Source organism: Triticum aestivum, chromosome 5A, assembly GCF_018294505.1.
Source record: "Triticum aestivum cultivar Chinese Spring chromosome 5A, IWGSC CS RefSeq v2.1, whole genome shotgun sequence".
Classification (NCBI taxonomy): Eukaryota; Viridiplantae; Streptophyta; class Magnoliopsida; order Poales; family Poaceae; genus Triticum; species Triticum aestivum.
This window is the reverse complement of record NC_057806.1, coordinates 595,681,149-595,699,154: the sequence shown is the minus strand read 5'-3', so window position 1 is coordinate 595,699,154 and position 18,006 is coordinate 595,681,149.

The window sequence follows — 18,006 nt, the reverse complement described above, 5'->3', positions numbered from 1 at the left end:
CTCTGCTCCTCAAGAGCCGGCCTAAGGAGGCCGCCCTTTTTGGAGGTCTTGGCTTCATATGCCTCACGAGGCTTGGCCCCTCGCGAGGGTCTTGTGCCGTTGGTGCTGAAGGTGGGCCATACCAGGCCAGCGATGGAGCCATGCCGTGGGCCGCAGGCAGGCAAGTCTGGGTACCCCCGATCCGAGAACGCCGACAATACTTTCTTTTGTAATTCTAGTAAATCCAAAACCCATGTGAAATTCATGAACCTTGGCATGCTATCATGGAATTACATCAACATGCTGGGGTAAAAAATATTATCCCATTTGGGGCAGGTTATGGTCTAAGCTTCTCACAAACCAGAGCTTCTCACAAGAAGCCTCATGGTTCCCTTAGGGAAACGTGTCACCTTTGTGGCCAAAATGATATTCGTCGCCTCTTCTTCCTTTATTTTTTTCCTGGTGTCAACATAGAACAACGGGAGTGTCGTGTTAAATTTTGGATTTTTTTCGGTGACCGTTTGGACATTTTTATACGTTAACTGAGTTTTCTAGGAATTTATGTGCATAATTCAAAATTGAACTACATGCATATGCTCCAGTCCATAAAAACGGGTTGCAAAATCAAATGTTTTTCCTTGGTTGCAAGCTTAGGTCACATGCAAGAAATGAGAATGAGTGTCAAACACCTTGACATTGTCGCTCGGCCACTAACATTGAGATATATGGTTTCAAAATTCTAGTAAATTGAAAACTTGTCTGAATTTCATGAAACTTGACATGATATCATGGAACGGCATCGACATGCTGGGGTAAAAATATTGTCCCATTTGGGGCAGGTTTGGGTATAACCTTCTCGCAAACCAGAGCTTCTCTCACAAGCCTGATGGTTTCAGTAGGGAACTTGCCACCATGGGGGACGAAACAATATCTATTGCCTCTTCTTACTTTCAAAATTTTTCTAGTGTCAACATAGAACAACACGAGTGTTGTATCAATTTTTGGGATTTTTCAGGGTTCGCTTTGACATTTTTATACATTAACTGAGTTTTCTATGCATTCATGTGCATAATTCAAATTTGAACTACATGCACATGCTCAAGTCCATATAAATGGGTTCAAAATTGGAATGTGTGTCATTGGTTACATGCTTAAGTCCCATGCAAGAAATGAGAATGAATGTCAAACAACTTGCCACTGTCGCCCAGCCGCTAACATTGAGATACATGGTTTTTAAATTCTAGAAAATCGAAAATGTGTCTGAAATTTATGAAACTTGACATGCTAGCATGGAACGACATCAACATGAATTGGTACAAATATTGTCCCATTTAGGGCAGGTTGGGGTATATAAGCTTCTCACAAACCAGAGCTTCTCACAACAAGCCTCGTGGTTATGGTAGGGAATGTTTCACCTTTCTGGACGAAATGATATCCGTTGCCTCTATTTGATTTCAATTTTTTATCTAGTGTCAACATAGAACAACATGAGTGTTGTGTTAATTTCAGGAATTTTTCGGGGCTTGTTTCAACATTTCTATACATTAACTGAGTTTTCTATGCATTTATGTGCATAATTCAAATTTCAATTACAGGCACATGCTCTAGTGCATGTAAATTGTTTGAAAAATCAAATTTGTGCCCTTGGCTGCATGCTTTGGTCCCATGCAAAAAATGGGAATGAACACCGTCACTCGTCCGCAAACATTGAGATACATGGTTTTTAAATTCTAATAAATCCAAAACTCGTCTGAAGTTCATGAAACTTGACATGATATCATGGAGCGGCATCAACATGATGTGGTCAAAAAATTGTCCCATTTGGGGCAGCTTTGGGTATAAGCTTCTGCAAACCAGAGCTTCTCACAACAAGCCTGATGGTTTCGGGAGGGAATGTGCCACCCTTGGGGACGAAACGATATCCGTTGCCTCTTCATGCTTTCAAAAAATTTCTAGTGTCAACATACAACGACAGGAGTGTTGTGTCAAATTTTGGGATTTTTCGGGGTTCGCTTGGACATTTTTATACATTAACTATATTTTCTAGGCATTTTATGTGCATAATTCAAATTTGAACTACATGCACATGCTCCAGTGCAGAAAAATGGGTAGACATACACTACAAAAAAATAGACACATCCGTGACATTTTGGGCCGAACGAAATTTGTTTCTGTCATGCTTATGACACTTCTATGATGATAATTGTGACAAGACCCGGTATCATCATAGATGTGGTGGGATCCTACTTCTATGACAAATAATCATGACAGAAAATGGGCTTTTTGTCCTGGCGGGTCAGAGATGCAGCTGCATGACATTCTTTGGGCCGTCCATGACGGAGAAAACCGTGGTAGAAGCGAGGGCGAGGAAAATATCGCGGGAGTTCCTGGTTATGGTGGGTGGTCGGGGCCGTGCGCCTTTCTCTCGTACGTATGCGCGTGTGTGTGAGGCGTTGCGCTCTAACTGAACCCGAGTGAGGCGTTGTGCTATAACTGAACCCGAGCGATTGCACTGCAGGCTACGCGTTACTAAAGCCGAGCGATCGATCAATCCCTTGCTGTTAACTGAACCCGAGTGATTCCTTCGCTACTGCTGCTAACTGAAGCTGATCGATGCTGCCTCTGGATGAACAATGAGTGTTGTTGTTGGGGGGTGTTGGATGAATAGTTCCTGGTGGGGGTTGGATGAACAGGACCCCACGATAGTGGAGGCCGTTGCCGCTGGATGAACATGACCCCGATCGATCGAGCCGGTGGATGAACAGCACCCCGTGGAGGGCTGGTTGAACAGTAGCCAATGGAGGGCTGGTTGAATAGTAGCCGGTGGAGGGATGGATGAACAGTAACCCATGGAGGGGTGGTTGAACAGGACCCCGTGGAGAGGGCTGGTTGAACAGTAGCCGGTGGAGGAGCCCGCAGTGGAGGCTGGATGAATAGGAGCCCATGGATGAACAGTTGCAGGTGGAGGCTGGAGGAGGTCGACGGTGGATGAACAGTAGCCCGTGGAGGTAGTCGATGGTGGAGATGAGCAGTATCACGTGGAGTCCCGTTTTGCGGTACGCCACACCCCTCCCAATGAACAGGACCCTCGTTTCGACCGTAGCGCTCCAACACAAGTCTGTTTCCTCCGTTTTGCGGTACGCCACACCCCTCTCGATCAATAGGACCCCATTTCCACCATAGGAGGTCCAAGAGAAGTATGTTTCCTCCGTTTTGCGGTATGCCAGACCCCTCACGATGAACAGGATCCTGTTTCAACCATGGCCGATCGAACACAAGGCCATTTCCTCCATTCTGCGGTACGCCAGGCCTCATTTCCATCGGTTGTTCCGTCCAAGCTGGTTGGCTCCCGACGGACAACACACGTTCCGTTGCCTCCCGATGAACATGATGCATTCCGTTGCCTCCCCATGAACACGACGATGATGCAGTTTTTCCGTTCCGACCCAGCCATGTACACGAGCCCTGGCCGTACATATGCGTGAGTAGGCGTTCGAGACCCCACACGTATGTATGTACATGGCCGTATTTACTTTCTTGCACCCTCGCCATTGTACGTACGTGTACATGCTACGTGCGCGCCTCTACTACGACACGTGCCCTTCCTTGCATGGCCACGGTTCATCGCTACAGCCTGCAGACAGACCGATCGACCAGTATGTACGTACACATTCGCGAGCAGAATGAAAACGCTACATACGCGCCTCTACTATGACACGTGCCCTTTCTTACATGGCCACAGTTCATCGTTGCAGCCTGCAGACAGACCAATCGTAGTTACGTACACGTTTGTGAGCAGAATGACAATGCTACGTACACTTCGACCAGGTGGGTCCCGACTGTCAGGCACTTCCTTGCGTGCGAAGATGTATCTGGTGGGTCCCAACAGTCAGGGGGCGAATCATTTTTTTGCCTGTAATATGGACACACTTCTTTGCGTGCGAAGATGTAGCTGGTGGGTCCCAGCAGTCAGGGGGAACGTTTTTTCGTGAAATATGGTGACCCGTCCGGTGGGTCCCTGCTGTCAGGTGGAGGAATCATTATTTTGCGCATAATCAGGAGGCATTTCCTTGTGTGCGGCCGTGGACCCAGCTATCAGCCTCTCCACATACAGTACTCTTCCAATGGAAGTCAGTCGTTGACCACATTGACCACGCCGCACCGAGAGCACCAAGGCGGTGGACGACGACGAGGCCTAGGAAGGGGACGATGCGGAGCAGGGGAAGACGCAACAGTGGATGCCCACGCCGAGAGGAGTACGGGGGTTCACTGGTTCGGCTCCGGTGTGAGGCTGTCATCGCCGCAGGGCCTGGCCAGCGGTGGGAGTAGTAGGGGGCGGTGAGGCCTCCGCGGAAGCATAGCCGGCCACATGAGGCAGGAGCAGGCGGCACGACCGACGCTGCTTTGGGCAGCTCTTGCAAGAAGACCAGAGGTCGAAGAAACAATACGGTCGTTGGATCGACATCGTATGGTCACTGGAGCTAGAATCATTCATATTGACTAAGTTGACAAAGCCCTCCATCCCCGTCAACTTAGTAGGCCCACATGTCAACCTCCCACTATGCTGGGTCCCAGCTAGCAGGGGGAGTATTCATTTTTTTGTGCGTAATAAGGAGGCACTTCCTTGCGTGCGAAGATATAGCTGGTGGGTCCGACCTGTCAGCGGGGGGAACATTTTTTTGCGAAATACGGAGGCCCTTCCGATGGGTCCCAGATGTCAGGTGGAGGAATCATTATTTTGCGCATAATAAGGAGGCATTTCCTTGTGTGCGGCCATGGACCTAGCTGTCAGCCTCTCCACGTACATTCCACGTCCGAGGGATGTCATTCGTTGACCACGTTGACCACGGCGCTGAGAGCACCAGGGCGGTGGATGACGGCGAGGCCTAGGAAAGGAACGACACGGAGATGGGAAGACGCGGGAGTGGAGTTGCAGATGGAGAGGTGTACGAGGGTTAACTAGTTCTGGTGCGGTGTGGTTTGGTAGTCGGTGGAGAAGAACAGGAGGTGTGGAGGGGTGGAGGGATGGCCTGGCCGGTGGTGGGGTAGCACTTCACAGCGAAGCCTGCTAAGTAGAGCTGCTATTAGCAGGAGGCGGGAGCAGGTGGTCTCGGCGGCGCTGGAGGAAGAAGACGAGAGATTGAAGATGGATGCTGGTTGTTGGATGCAAATCCAACTGCTAACGATGTCAGAATCATTTGTTGACTAAGTTGACAACGACTTGCATTGGCTTCGACGTATTGGCCCACATTTCATCCTCCAAAAATGTGGCACGTATTCAACCCATTTTTTCAGAATTTACAGTCAATTTGATCTTTTTGTAGAATTACAGTCCATTTGCTGGGCTGGATGAACAAATAATGTAGCATCCATGCAGCCCATTTATTTTTTCCTAAACAATTACACGCCTTTTGCACTTTCTCGAAATACACAATTTTACTGGGCTGATTCTATTTATAATGTTGGGTTGGGCGCAGGAATGTTATCAAAAAAGAAAATGGAGCTGAGCATTTTTTATAAATATATTTAAATAATAAGTGATTTATTATTACATTGGTCCTTAAATCTTACCAAGCTTTTGTACACAATCACCAGGATTTTCGTTGTCAAAAAAATCCAGGATTTTATTGTTAAGAAATTATTTTATTAAGTTAAAAAGATGTGGGATATTGTTTTCTTACATATGTAAGTATCTGTTAAATATATAATGACAATAAAAATAATATATAATAACATATAAAATAATTTAAATATATATAATATAGTTAGAAGGGAAACATAAGTTGGACTAGGCGTTCCTATTCTTATATAGAAAAATAGAACAGACCTGTGCGTTTTCTTCAAAAAAATACATAAATTGGGATGCCGATGTTTCAGGAAAAATAAAAACTCGGATGGGAGGTCCATAGGCCGGTCGATACATGACAGCCCTCAAGAAAATACAAACCGACATGTCGTGGGCTGCGCATGTTAAAAAAGAAAGCCTAGACGGGGCTGCCCACAACCTAGCTGATACTTGCTGCCCCAGTGATAATAAATGATACTTGCCAGCTCTCTGGCTATGTTGTGAATTGATCTCCTTTAGTAACTATGTTGAAGCACCTAAAAAACTGTAACTATGCTGACAAACCCATGGGCCCCAACATCAGTATAGCATTAGGAAGAAGTATTTTTTCAACGAGGCACTTGCTTGTGTACGGCCATATACCTAGTGGGTCCCGACTATCCGCCTCTCCACGTACAGTCCTCTCCAGATTCCTCTCGTTTGTTCAGCATGTTCACAACGGCAGAAAGTGGCACCGCGGCGAGTGCACAAAGGCGTAGGAGGAGATCGGACCACCTGAGGCAGTGCCTACTTTGTAACGAAAGTACTGAACTAGCCTAGTGGCCAAGTGACACTACCGACAACTGTTCCGCCTGGGTTTGATTCCACCTGATGCAGGGAAAATATCTCCAATTTTTTTCCTATGCCATTATTGACATGTGGCTCCCCGTTGTCATCTACGCACACCACGTCCAACACTTACCAAAACTTTGTCCCTCGTTTTCTCTGTTTTTCGTACACTCGACATTGTGTGGGCATTTTGAAAATAACATATCTTTTTGACTGTGCATCATACGAAGATGTGCTATGCATGAATGTTGATCATCATGATGTTAACTTGCTGGTAGTTCTATTTTCGACCATGAATAAAACTTCCAACATGATATTATCCTTGTTTGAAAAGGCCGTGTTAATATAAATGCCCTGCCTCTGAAAGTTGCAGTTTCTTATCTGAAACTGAACTTGCAGTTTCTTATCTGGAACTGAAACTTGCAGTTTCTTATCTGAAACCGAAACTTGCAGTTTCTTATCTGAGAATCACATTGTCTGCACTTTTATACTCCTATGAAACTACATTTTTTTAAGTTCTTCGGGAGTATCGCCGCCTTTTCGCTATGTTGCAGATATTTATCCATGGATGTCGCCGTCGCTGCTAGTTGGTCCTTGTTGTCAAACCAAGACTGTATCTCCAACATCCTAGCTAGCTTGAGAGGGTCACCGTCTGCAATCCTCGCGTATCAGTTGTACCCCTCCATCGTTCTACTTCTCCACAACACCTTCACTCACCGGCAGTGGTTTTTGAATGGAAGAGGAGAGGAGCAACACTGGTTTTGGATTAGAACGGGAGAGGAGCGATGCTGGTTTTGGATTGGAATAGGAGAGGAGGGGCGGTGGTTTTGAAATTGAAGAGGAGAGGAGTGGCGCTGGATTTAGATTGGAATAGGAGAGGAGCAGCGCTAGTCTTGGAAGTAGTTTTTGTTTTGCATATTTTGGGTCAAAGTTTGACCACGTACTGTATTTTATCAAGCAAAATGTGAATGCATGTCACCAAAAATTGTATCGTTTGGTTCGTATCTGAATGTACTTTCAAATTATATTATTTTTGCAATGTATAACATATATTTTATTTTTGAAAATCATGGTCAATTATGACCCAGAATAAAAGGGAGACTAGTTAATGTGGGGTTGCTTTCTTAATTGAAGGGTAAATTGATTTTGATTTTGATCCAGTCACAGTGCACCGGCCCTCTCATCCAATCCTAAATCGCTGTTGCACGCTCCTCACCCTCTTCTCCATTGCAAAACCACCTCCTCTCCTCTCCATCATCTCCATTCCAAAACCACCGTCTCGCCTCTCCCTCCTCTCCATTGCAAAAGCACCCCCTCTCCTCTCCATCATCTCCATTCGAAAACCACCATCTCTCCTCCCATCTTCCAAAGCTAGCACCGGACCACTCAGAAGGACATCTATGGAGATGATGCAGCAGCGAATCAGGCAGATCGCCGGCGGTGACCAGGCAAAGTTACCCAGGTTGAATGAGATCCTTACTTGGTTTGACAATGAGTGGGAGATTTTGAGGACGGTGAGGGCCATGCGGCAATGTATGCGAAAGAGAGAGACGGCGGCGATGAGGGCCGTGATGTACTCGGCGGCAGTCACGCAGCAGTCCTTCGAGTTCATCGAGTATCTCCTCTGGGTGATGGAGCATACAGATTCGCCCAAGGCGAAGTCGGGCAGTGGTGGTGGGCGTACAGGTCAAAGGTCGAGCACCCAGAGGATAATGAATCGATCGAGTACGGTGTGCCATTCATGAGGGTGCAGAGCTAGCCGGAGCCACAGGCGTATTCATTCTCCCACAGCAAGAGGAGGCTAGATGGCGCGACGTCGCTTCCCTGCCGTTCTCCACGGTTCCCTCGATGCTCGCCTCTTTTCAACGGCGGTGGTAGGGTTTAAGGTAAGGTTCGCACTAAGCTAATCTTCCATCTGCTCATGCTTACAATCAGTGTGACAGCTAATGAAAATCGTGCTTACAACCAGTCTCCAAGTACTACACCAATCACCCTAAAATAGCTCTAGACCTTTGGGTCAAAGTTGTGACACTGTACAAATAAACAAAAATAGATTGGGGCTTCTTTCAGAAAAGAGTACTCCCTAGAAAACTACCAATATAAGCTAATAATATTTGGTTAGAGGATTTGCTGCTGAGAAAGATTCGTCCACAGAGAGCGCCACACATCCCACTGGTGGTGGTGGATGTCAATGTGTGCATGGAGCATGGTTGGTGTCGGTAATTTTTACTTGGCACACCTCGCACTCTGCATATATGCCAGTTCCATCCGTACATTTGTGCAGTTCCACCAAAATGCAGTTGAATAACCCTGTTTGCACAGATAATGAAAAAGTGTGATTACATTATAGTGGCACTAGTTGATGAAACATACACTAATAAATAGAAGAAAATATTGCGATAGTATCATAGTATGCCATGCTGCAATGGCGAGATGGGCCCTGCAACGCCTCATACTGGAAATCGACCCACGTCTCCCCGATACACCTTCTGCTAGTGATGAACATCAGTGTACATTGGTAGTACAAGGAGGGGCCTTGAGATATTCCAATCTCTATTTTTGTGCAGATCAACTAAAATAAGCACCCCAGTTTGCAAAAACGCTTAAACATTAACAATGGGACTAGTTGATGAAACATATACTAACAAAGAGAAGCACTCTCTTTATCTACATTGGAAATGAAATGATAGAGAGGACACTCGCTCTATTTTAACTGTATTATTACTTCATTTTATCAATGGCACTAGGGTCGAGCAGGTGGCAAACGAGGTGTACCATGCATCGCAAGGATGGAGGCCGGGGGTGCTTAGACTGGGATGCTGAAGCTGGCTCTATCTCCCCCTGATGTTTCTATGGTAGCATTTGGGTTGTAATCCAAACTTGGTCGAGCTAGTGCTACGCCCCCTACCCGCCTAGCTTATGTGACGAACTTGTCTCCTGCTAGTACTCAGTCCGGTCTAGTAGTAGTTGCATAACTATCCGTTTACACTGAGATGTTGTCGGATAATGGTTCTCTATTGTAGGGTTTCTTTAATGAAATCAGAGGAAACCCCCTCTTTCGATATATACAAAAAATCAGTGGCACTAGCCGTGCCAAAACATTGCCTCAAATTAATAGTGCCACTAGATTAAGGTGCAAAATAATAACATTACTTCTTTATCATGGCAGTGCCAAAATAGTAGCACAAGAGCAGACTCAACATGCAGGATCTTTGGCAAATGGTCAGGCCAAAAAGGAACATACCTCGTGATGAGAACCATATCTACAGTCAACACCATCGTAGAAGGGATGACACCAGTCGCCAACATGGATGATTCAATTCATGGGACCTTTTGGTGTAGTTCACCTAAAATGAAGCAATGGCCCATGAGCTAGCAGCTTCTTCAATTTTTTAAGAAAAAGGCTCCAACCCCGGTTCCATTTCCATCAGAAAACGAAACTCATAGAGCTTCTTCTTCATTAGTTGCAATAAAATTGAGCAACATCAAGGTTGGTTGTGAAGCTCCTGGAATGTTCAACTATAATTTTGATATCATTTGTGCAGTTCAACTAAGGTATATCTCTATTTGCACAAAAAAGGTGGAAAGCAGGGTGACTAACAAGTGATGAAACATACATCAAATGTAAAGAAGCATGTTCCTTATCTGAATGGCAATCCTACAAGGATAGTAGCAATTTTTAAAGCAGCAGCATTGCTAGATATTAGTGTGGGCATTAGGATTAACTATGACAACCGTTAAATACGACATTACTTTAATGGTGCCATTGCTTCATTTTACCAGCAACATTACATTAACAGCTGCTACTGAGTTGGTATTTGGGCACGGGAGAGTTGGTGAACCAGGACAGTTGCATTTCTAACAAAAAGAAGCAAGTTATCTTAATGGGAAATTTAGCAGGACATGAAAACAACATTGGTTTAATGTGTCCTTACTTTTAACAGTGCGACTGCTACATTTTACCAGCGGCATTACATAAGAGTGGCTCGGGGCAACAAACATCAGAATGGGATATCTGGGTTGGTCCCATTTTTGTTTGGTATAGCCACCTTATACTGTGTGAGGCGAGCAAATCTAGTGCTGGACTTACTTTGTTGACTTGTCCCCCGGTCCCCACTTTCTTTCCTTTTTCAACCAATAGATCGGGTTTATATTGAGTTTGTATTGCATGTCCCTTTATTTCCCTATTAGACCAGGAGACAAGTTGAATAGCCAATCTCTGCTACTTTTCACACCAATTATTTCCTCTTTCGACCAAGTCCTAGATTCAGGCAACAGATCTTCCCCCACCCCCAACCCCACCCCTTTCTTCCTTATTTGAACCAAATAGTACTAGATTCGAGGCATGAACAAGTTTTACCTCTTAACAGTCAAAATTTAGGTGGCTTTCAAATAGCCGATCAATCCTATCTATGAGGGGGCCTGGGAAATAGTAAAATATACAAATGCAGGGACGTTAGGATCTCGGGGAGTAGAGCAAGGCCGATTTCGAAGGAAGTTATACTTGAGGGTCGTCGGGATGTTGCTAGGTGGGCGGCCGGAGGCCAGATCTACCCACGTTATGGCAGCGGGGAAGGAGGGGTCGGATCCCTGCGCCAGCGGTGCTTGCGCGAGAACGACAAGGCACACTGATCGGGATGCGCCGAAAGTGGGTAAGAGCCGTCACCGAGGACGAGCGCGTGAACGTTGCACCTTCTCACCTTCCCCGGTGGAGAGGATCCGGCTGGATTTGTGACCAGCGGCGAGCAGAGAGAGAGAGAGTGTGTGGCCACCGTTGTCGTGTTTAGATCTGGAGAGGACGAGACAGTGTGAAGAGAGTAACGCTAGCAAACAAGCACAGAGGCTCCTGCCTATATAGTGGAGTACTAGTTTTCTTTTGTCTAACGGAGCCGTCTTGACCTCGTCAATGACTGTCGAGAAGTCTTCATGTACGTGCCCCGGAGGCGCAGTTGTCGTCATTTTGATCTGATGCACATGATTATAACATATAACACGAAAAAAATGCCACATGATAAGAAACCATAACCTCACTGCCCAAAGGAGATAACATGAATCTCGACGGACAAACTAGACGATGATCAAAGCTCAAATTAAAGATAAACTCATAGAAAAGAGGTCCATCGATGGATGTCCTAATTAACATAGCCGGCTTGACCTAGATGGCATCCGAGTAGTCTTCGTGCATGTGCTCCCAATGACCAGCGCCTTGTGCTACCTCTTGAGCACTGCGTTGGTTTTCCCTTGAAGAGGAAAGGGTGATGCAGCAAAGTAGCGTAAGTATTTCCCTCAGTTTTTTAGAACCATGGTATCAATCCAGTAGGAGGCCACACACGAGTCCCTCGCACCTACACAAACAAATAAATCCTCGCAACCAACACGATAAGGGGTTGTCAATCCCTACACGGTCACTTACGAGAGTGAGATCTAATATATATGATAAGATAATATTTTTGGTATTTTTTATGATAAATATGCAAAGTAAAATAAAAGGCAATAAAAATAACTAAGTGTTGAAATATTAATATGATGGAAAATAGACCCGGGGGCCATAGGTTTCACTAGTGGCTTCTCTCAACAGCATAAGTATTCACGATAGGTAAACAAATTACTGTTGAGTAATTGATAGAATTGAGCATAGTCATGAGAATATCTAGGTATGATCATGTATATAGGCATCACGTCCGAGACAAGTAGACCGACTCTTGCCTGCATCTACTACTATTACTCCACACATCGACAGGTATCCAGCATGCATCTAGAGTATTAAGTTCATAAGAACAGAGTAACGCTTTAAGCAAGATGACATGATGTAGAGGGATAAACTCAAGGAATATGATATAAACCCCATCTTTTTATCCTTGATGGCAACAATACAATACGTGCCTTGCTGCCCCTACTGTCACTAGGAAAGGACACCGCAAGATTGAACCCAAAGCTAAGCACTTCTCCCATTGCAAGAAAGATCAATCTAGTAGGCCAAACCAAACTGATAATTCGAAGAGACTTGCAAAGATAACCAATCATACATAAAAGAATTCAGAGAAGATTCAAATATTGTTCATAGATAAACTTGATCATAAACCCACAATTCATCGGTCTCAACAAACACACCGCAAAAGAACATTACATCGAATAGATCTCCATAAGAGATGGGGAGAACTTTGTATTGAGATCCAAAAAGAGAGAAGAATTCATCTAGCTAGTAACTATGGACCGAAGGTCTGAGGTAAACTACTCACACTTCATCACAGGGGCTATGGTGTTGATGTAGAAGCCCTCCGTGATCGATGCCCCCTCCGACGGAGCTCGGAAAAAGGCCCCAAGATGGGATCTCATGGATACAGAAAGTTACGGCGGTGGAATTAGGGTTTTGGCTCCGTATCTGGTAGTTTGGGGGTACGTAGGTATATATAGGAGGAAGGAGTACGTCAGTGGAGCAACAGGGGGCCCACGAGGGTGGAGGGCGCGCCCAGGGGGGTAGGCACGCCCCCTACATCGTGGCCTCCTGGTTGATGTCTTGACGTAGGGTCCAAGTCCTCTGGATCATGTTCGTTCCGGAAATCACGTTCCCGAAGGTTTCATTCCGTTTGGACTCCGTTTGATATCTTTTCTGTGAAACTCTGAAATAGGCAAAAAAACATCAATTCTGGGCTGGGCCTCCGGTTAATAGGTTAGTCCCAAAAATAATATAAAAGTGTATAATAAAGCCCAATAATGTCCAAAACAGAATATAATATAGCATGGAACAATAAAAAAATAGATACGTTGGAGACGTATCAAGCATCCCCAAGCTTAATTCATGCTCGTACTTGAGTAGGTAAATGATAAAAACAGAATTTTTGATGTGGAATACTACTTGGCATATTTTCAATGTAATTCTTCTTAATTGTGGTATGAATATTCAGATCCGAAAGATTCAAGATAAAAGTTCAATATTGACATAAAAATAATAATACTTCAAGCATACTAACTAAGCAATTATGTCCTCTCAAAATAACGTGGCCAAAGAAAGTTCATCCCCACAAAATCATATAGTTTAGTCATGCTCCATTTTCGTCACACAAGAATGCTCTCATCATTCACAACCCCGATGACAAGCCAAGCAATTGTTTCATACTTTAGTAATCTCAAACTTTTTCAACCTTCACGCAATACATGAGCGTAATCCATGGATATAGCACTATGGGTGGAATAGAATATAATGATGGGGGTTATGTGGAGAAGACAAAAAAGGGAGAAAGTCTCACATCAACGAGGCTAATCAATGAGCTATGGAGATGCCCGTCAATTGATGTTAATGCAAGGAGTAGGGATTGCCATGCAACAGATGCACTAGAGCTATAAATATATGAAAGCTCAACAAAAGAAACTAAGTAGGTGTGCATCCAACTTGCTTTCTCACGAAGACCTAGGGAATTTGAGGAAGCCCATTGTTGGAATATACAAGCCAAGTTCTATACTGAAAAGTTCCCACTAGTATATGAAAGTGACAAAACAAAAGCCTCTCTATCATGAAGATTATGGTGCTACTTTGAAGCACAAGTGTGGTAAAGGATAGTAACATTGTCCCTTCTCTCTTTTTCTCTCATTTTTTGGGCCTTTTGTTTCTTTATGGCCTTTCTCTTTTTTGGGGCCTTCTCTTTTTTTATGGCCTTTCTCTTTTTTGGGGCCTTCTCTTTTTTTTTGGCCTTTCTCTTTTTTTGGGCCTTCTCTTTTTTATGGCCTTTCCTTTTTTCCTCACTTGGGACAATGCTCTAGAAAATGATGATCATCACACTTCTATCTATTTACAACTCAATGATTACAACTCGATACTAAAACAAAGTATGACTCTATATGAATTCCTCCGGCGGTGTACCGGGATATGCAATGAAAAAAAAGAGAGACATGTATGAAAGGATTATGAATGGTAGTTTTGCCACAAATACTATGTCAACTACATGATCATGCAAAGCAATATGACAATGATGAACGTGTCATGATAAACGGAATGGTGGAAAGTTGCATGGCAATATATCTCGGAATGGCTATGGGAATGCCATAATAGGTAGGTATGGTGGCTGTTTTGAGGAAGATATAAGGAGGTTTATGTGTGAAAGAGCGTATCATATCACGGGGTTTGGATGCACTGGCGAAGTTTGCACCAACTCTCAATGTGAGAAAGGGCAATGCACGGTACCGAAGAGGCTAGCAATGATGGAAAGGTGAGAGTGTGTATAATCCATGGACTCAACATTAGTCATAAAGAACTCACATACTTATTGCAAAAATCTACAAGTCATCAAAAACCAATCACTACGCGCATGCTCCTAGGGGGATAGATTGGTAGGGAAAGACCATCGCTCGTTCCCGACCGCCACTCATAAGGAGGACAATCAAAGAACACCTCATGTTCCAAATTTGTTACATAACATTTACCATACGTGCATGCTACAGGACTTGCAAACTTCAACACAAGTATTTTTAAAATTCACAACTACTCAACTAGCACAACTTTGATATCACTACCTCCATGTCTCAAAACAATCATCAAGCATCAAACTTCTCTTAGTATTCAATACACTCATAAGAAAGTTTTTCCTAGTCTTGAATACCTAGCATATTAGTATTATTTAAGTAAATTACCATGATATTTAAGACTCTCAAAATAATCTAAGTGAAGCATTAGAGAATAATAGTTTCTATAAAACAAAACCACCACCGTGCTCTAAAAGATATAAGTGAAGTACTAGAGCAAAAACTATATATCTCAAAAGATATAAGTGAAGCACATAGAGTATTATAATAATTTCCGAATCATGTGTGTCTCTCTCAAAAGGTGTGTACAGCAAGGATGATTGTGGTAAACTAAAAATCAAAGACTCAAATCATACAAGACAATCCAAGCAAAACACATATCATGTGGTGAATAAAAATATAGCTCCAAGTAAAGTTACCGATGGAAGTAGACGAAGGAGGGGATGCCTTCCGGGGCATCCCCAAGCTTTGGCTTTTAGGTGTCCTTAGATTATCTTGGGGTGCCATGGGAATCCCCAAGATTAGTCTCTTTCCACTCCTTGTTCCATAATCCATCAAATCTTCCACCCAAAACTTGAAAACTTCACAACACAAAACTTAAAGTAGAAAATCTTGTGAGCTCCGTTAGCGAAAGAAAACAAAACACCACTTCAATGTACTGTAATGAACTCATTCTTTATATATGTTGGTTTTAAACCTACTGTATTCCAACTTGTCTATGGTTTATAAACTATTTTACTAGCCATAGATTCATTAAAATAAGCAAACAACACACGAAAAACAGAATCTCTCAAAAACAGAACAATCTTTAGTAATCTGTAGCTAACGCAAGATCTGGAAGCCCAAAAATTCTAAAATAAATTGCTGGACGTGAGGAATTTATCTATTAATCATCTTCAAAAATAATTAACTAAATAGCACTTTCCAAATAAAAATGGCAGCAATTCTCGCAAGCGCTAAAGTTTCTGTTTTTTACAGCAAGATTAAAAAGACTTTCCCCAAGTCTTCCCAACGGTTCTACTTGGCACAAACACTAATTAAACACAAAAAACACAGCCAAAACAGAGGCTAGATAAATTATTTATTACTAAACAGGAGCAAAAATCAAGGAAAAAAAATAAAATTGGGTTGCCTCCCAACAAGCGCTATCGTTTAACGCCCCTAGCTAGGCATAAAAAGCAAGGATAGATCTAGGTATTGCCATCTTTGGCAGGCAATCCATAAGTGGCTCTCATAATAGATTCATAAGGTAAGTTAATTTTCTTTCTAGGGAAGTTTTCCGTGCCTTTCCTTAACGGAAATTGGAATCTAATATTCCCTTCCTTCATATCAATAATTGCACCAATCGTTCTAAGGAAAGGTCTACCAAGAATAATAGGACATGAAGGATTGCAATCTATGTCAAGAAGAATAAAATCTACGGGCACATAATTCCTATTTGCAACAATAAGAACATCATTAATTCTTCCCATAGGTTTCTTAATAGTGGAATCCGCAAGGTGCAAGTTTAAAGAGCAATCATCAAAATCACGGAAACCTAGCAAATCACACAAAGTCTTTGGAATCGTGGAAACACTAGCACCCAACTGACACAAAGCATAGCATTCATGATATTTAATTTTCATTTTAATAGTAAGTTCCCACTCATCATAAAGTTTTCTAGGGATAGAAACTTCCAACTCAAGTTTTTCTTCATAAGATTGCATCAAAGCATCAACAATATGTTTAGTGAAAGCTTTATTTTGACTATAAGCATGAGGAGAATTTAGCACGGATTGCAACAAGGAAATACAATATATCAAAGAGCAATTATCATAATTAAATTCCTTGAAATCCAAAATAGTGGGTTCATTAATATTTAAAGTTTTGACTTCTTCAATCCCACTTTTAACAAGTTTAGCATCAAGATCTAAAGACTCCAAATTTTTGGAACGTCTTCTAGGTAAAGGTGGATCATATTCAGTCCCATCATTATCAAGATACATATTGCAAAACAAAGATTTAATAGGGGACACATAAATAACTTTTAGATCTTCATCTTTATTATCATGGAAACTAGAAGAACACGCTTTTATAAAGCAATCTTTCTTAGCACGCATCCTAGCGGTTCTTTCTTTGCACTCATCAATGGAAATTCTCATGGCTTTGAGAGACTCATTGATATCATGCTTAGGTGGAATAGATCTAAGTTTCAAAGAATCAACATCAAGAGAAATTCTATCAACGTTCCTAGCCAACTCATCAGTCTTAAGCAATTTTTCTTCAATCAAAGCATTGAAATTCTTTTGCAAAGTAATAAATTCTTTAATATTAGAGTCAAAATCATAGGACATATTATTATAATTTCCATAAGAATTATTGTAGGAATTACCATAATTATTAGAGGAATTAATAGGATACGACCTAGGATTAAAGTTTCCTCTATACACGTTGTTACCAAAATTATTCCTACCATCAAAATGCACATCCATAGATTCATTATTATTCTCAATCGAAGTAGGCAAAGGCATATCATTAGGATCAGAAGAAACACTTCTATTAGAAAATAATTTCATAAGTTCATCCATCTTTCCACTCAAAACATTAATTTCTTCTATCGCATGCACTTTTTTATTAGTAGATCTTTCAGTGTGCCATTGAGAATAATTAACCATAATATTATCTAGGAGTTTAGTAGCTTCTCCTAAAGTGATTTCCATAAAATTGCCTCCCGCGACCGAATCTAAAATATTTCTACAAGCAAATTTCAATCCGGCATAAAATTTTTGTATAATCATCCACAAATTCAAACCGTGCGTAGGGCAATTACGTATCATTAATTTCATCCTCTCCCAAGCTTGTGCAACATGTTCATGATCAAGTTGCTTAAAATTCATAATATCATTTCTAAGAGAGATAATCTTAGCGGGAGGAAAATACTTAGAGATAAAAGCATCTTTGCACTTATTCCATGAATCAATACTATTCTTAGGCAAAGACGAAAACCAAGCTTTAGCACGATCTCTAAGTGAAAAAGGAAATAGCTTCAATTTAACAATATCATTATCCACATCTTTCTTCTTTTGCATATCACACAAATCAACGAAGCTATTTAGATGGGTAGCGGCATCTTCACT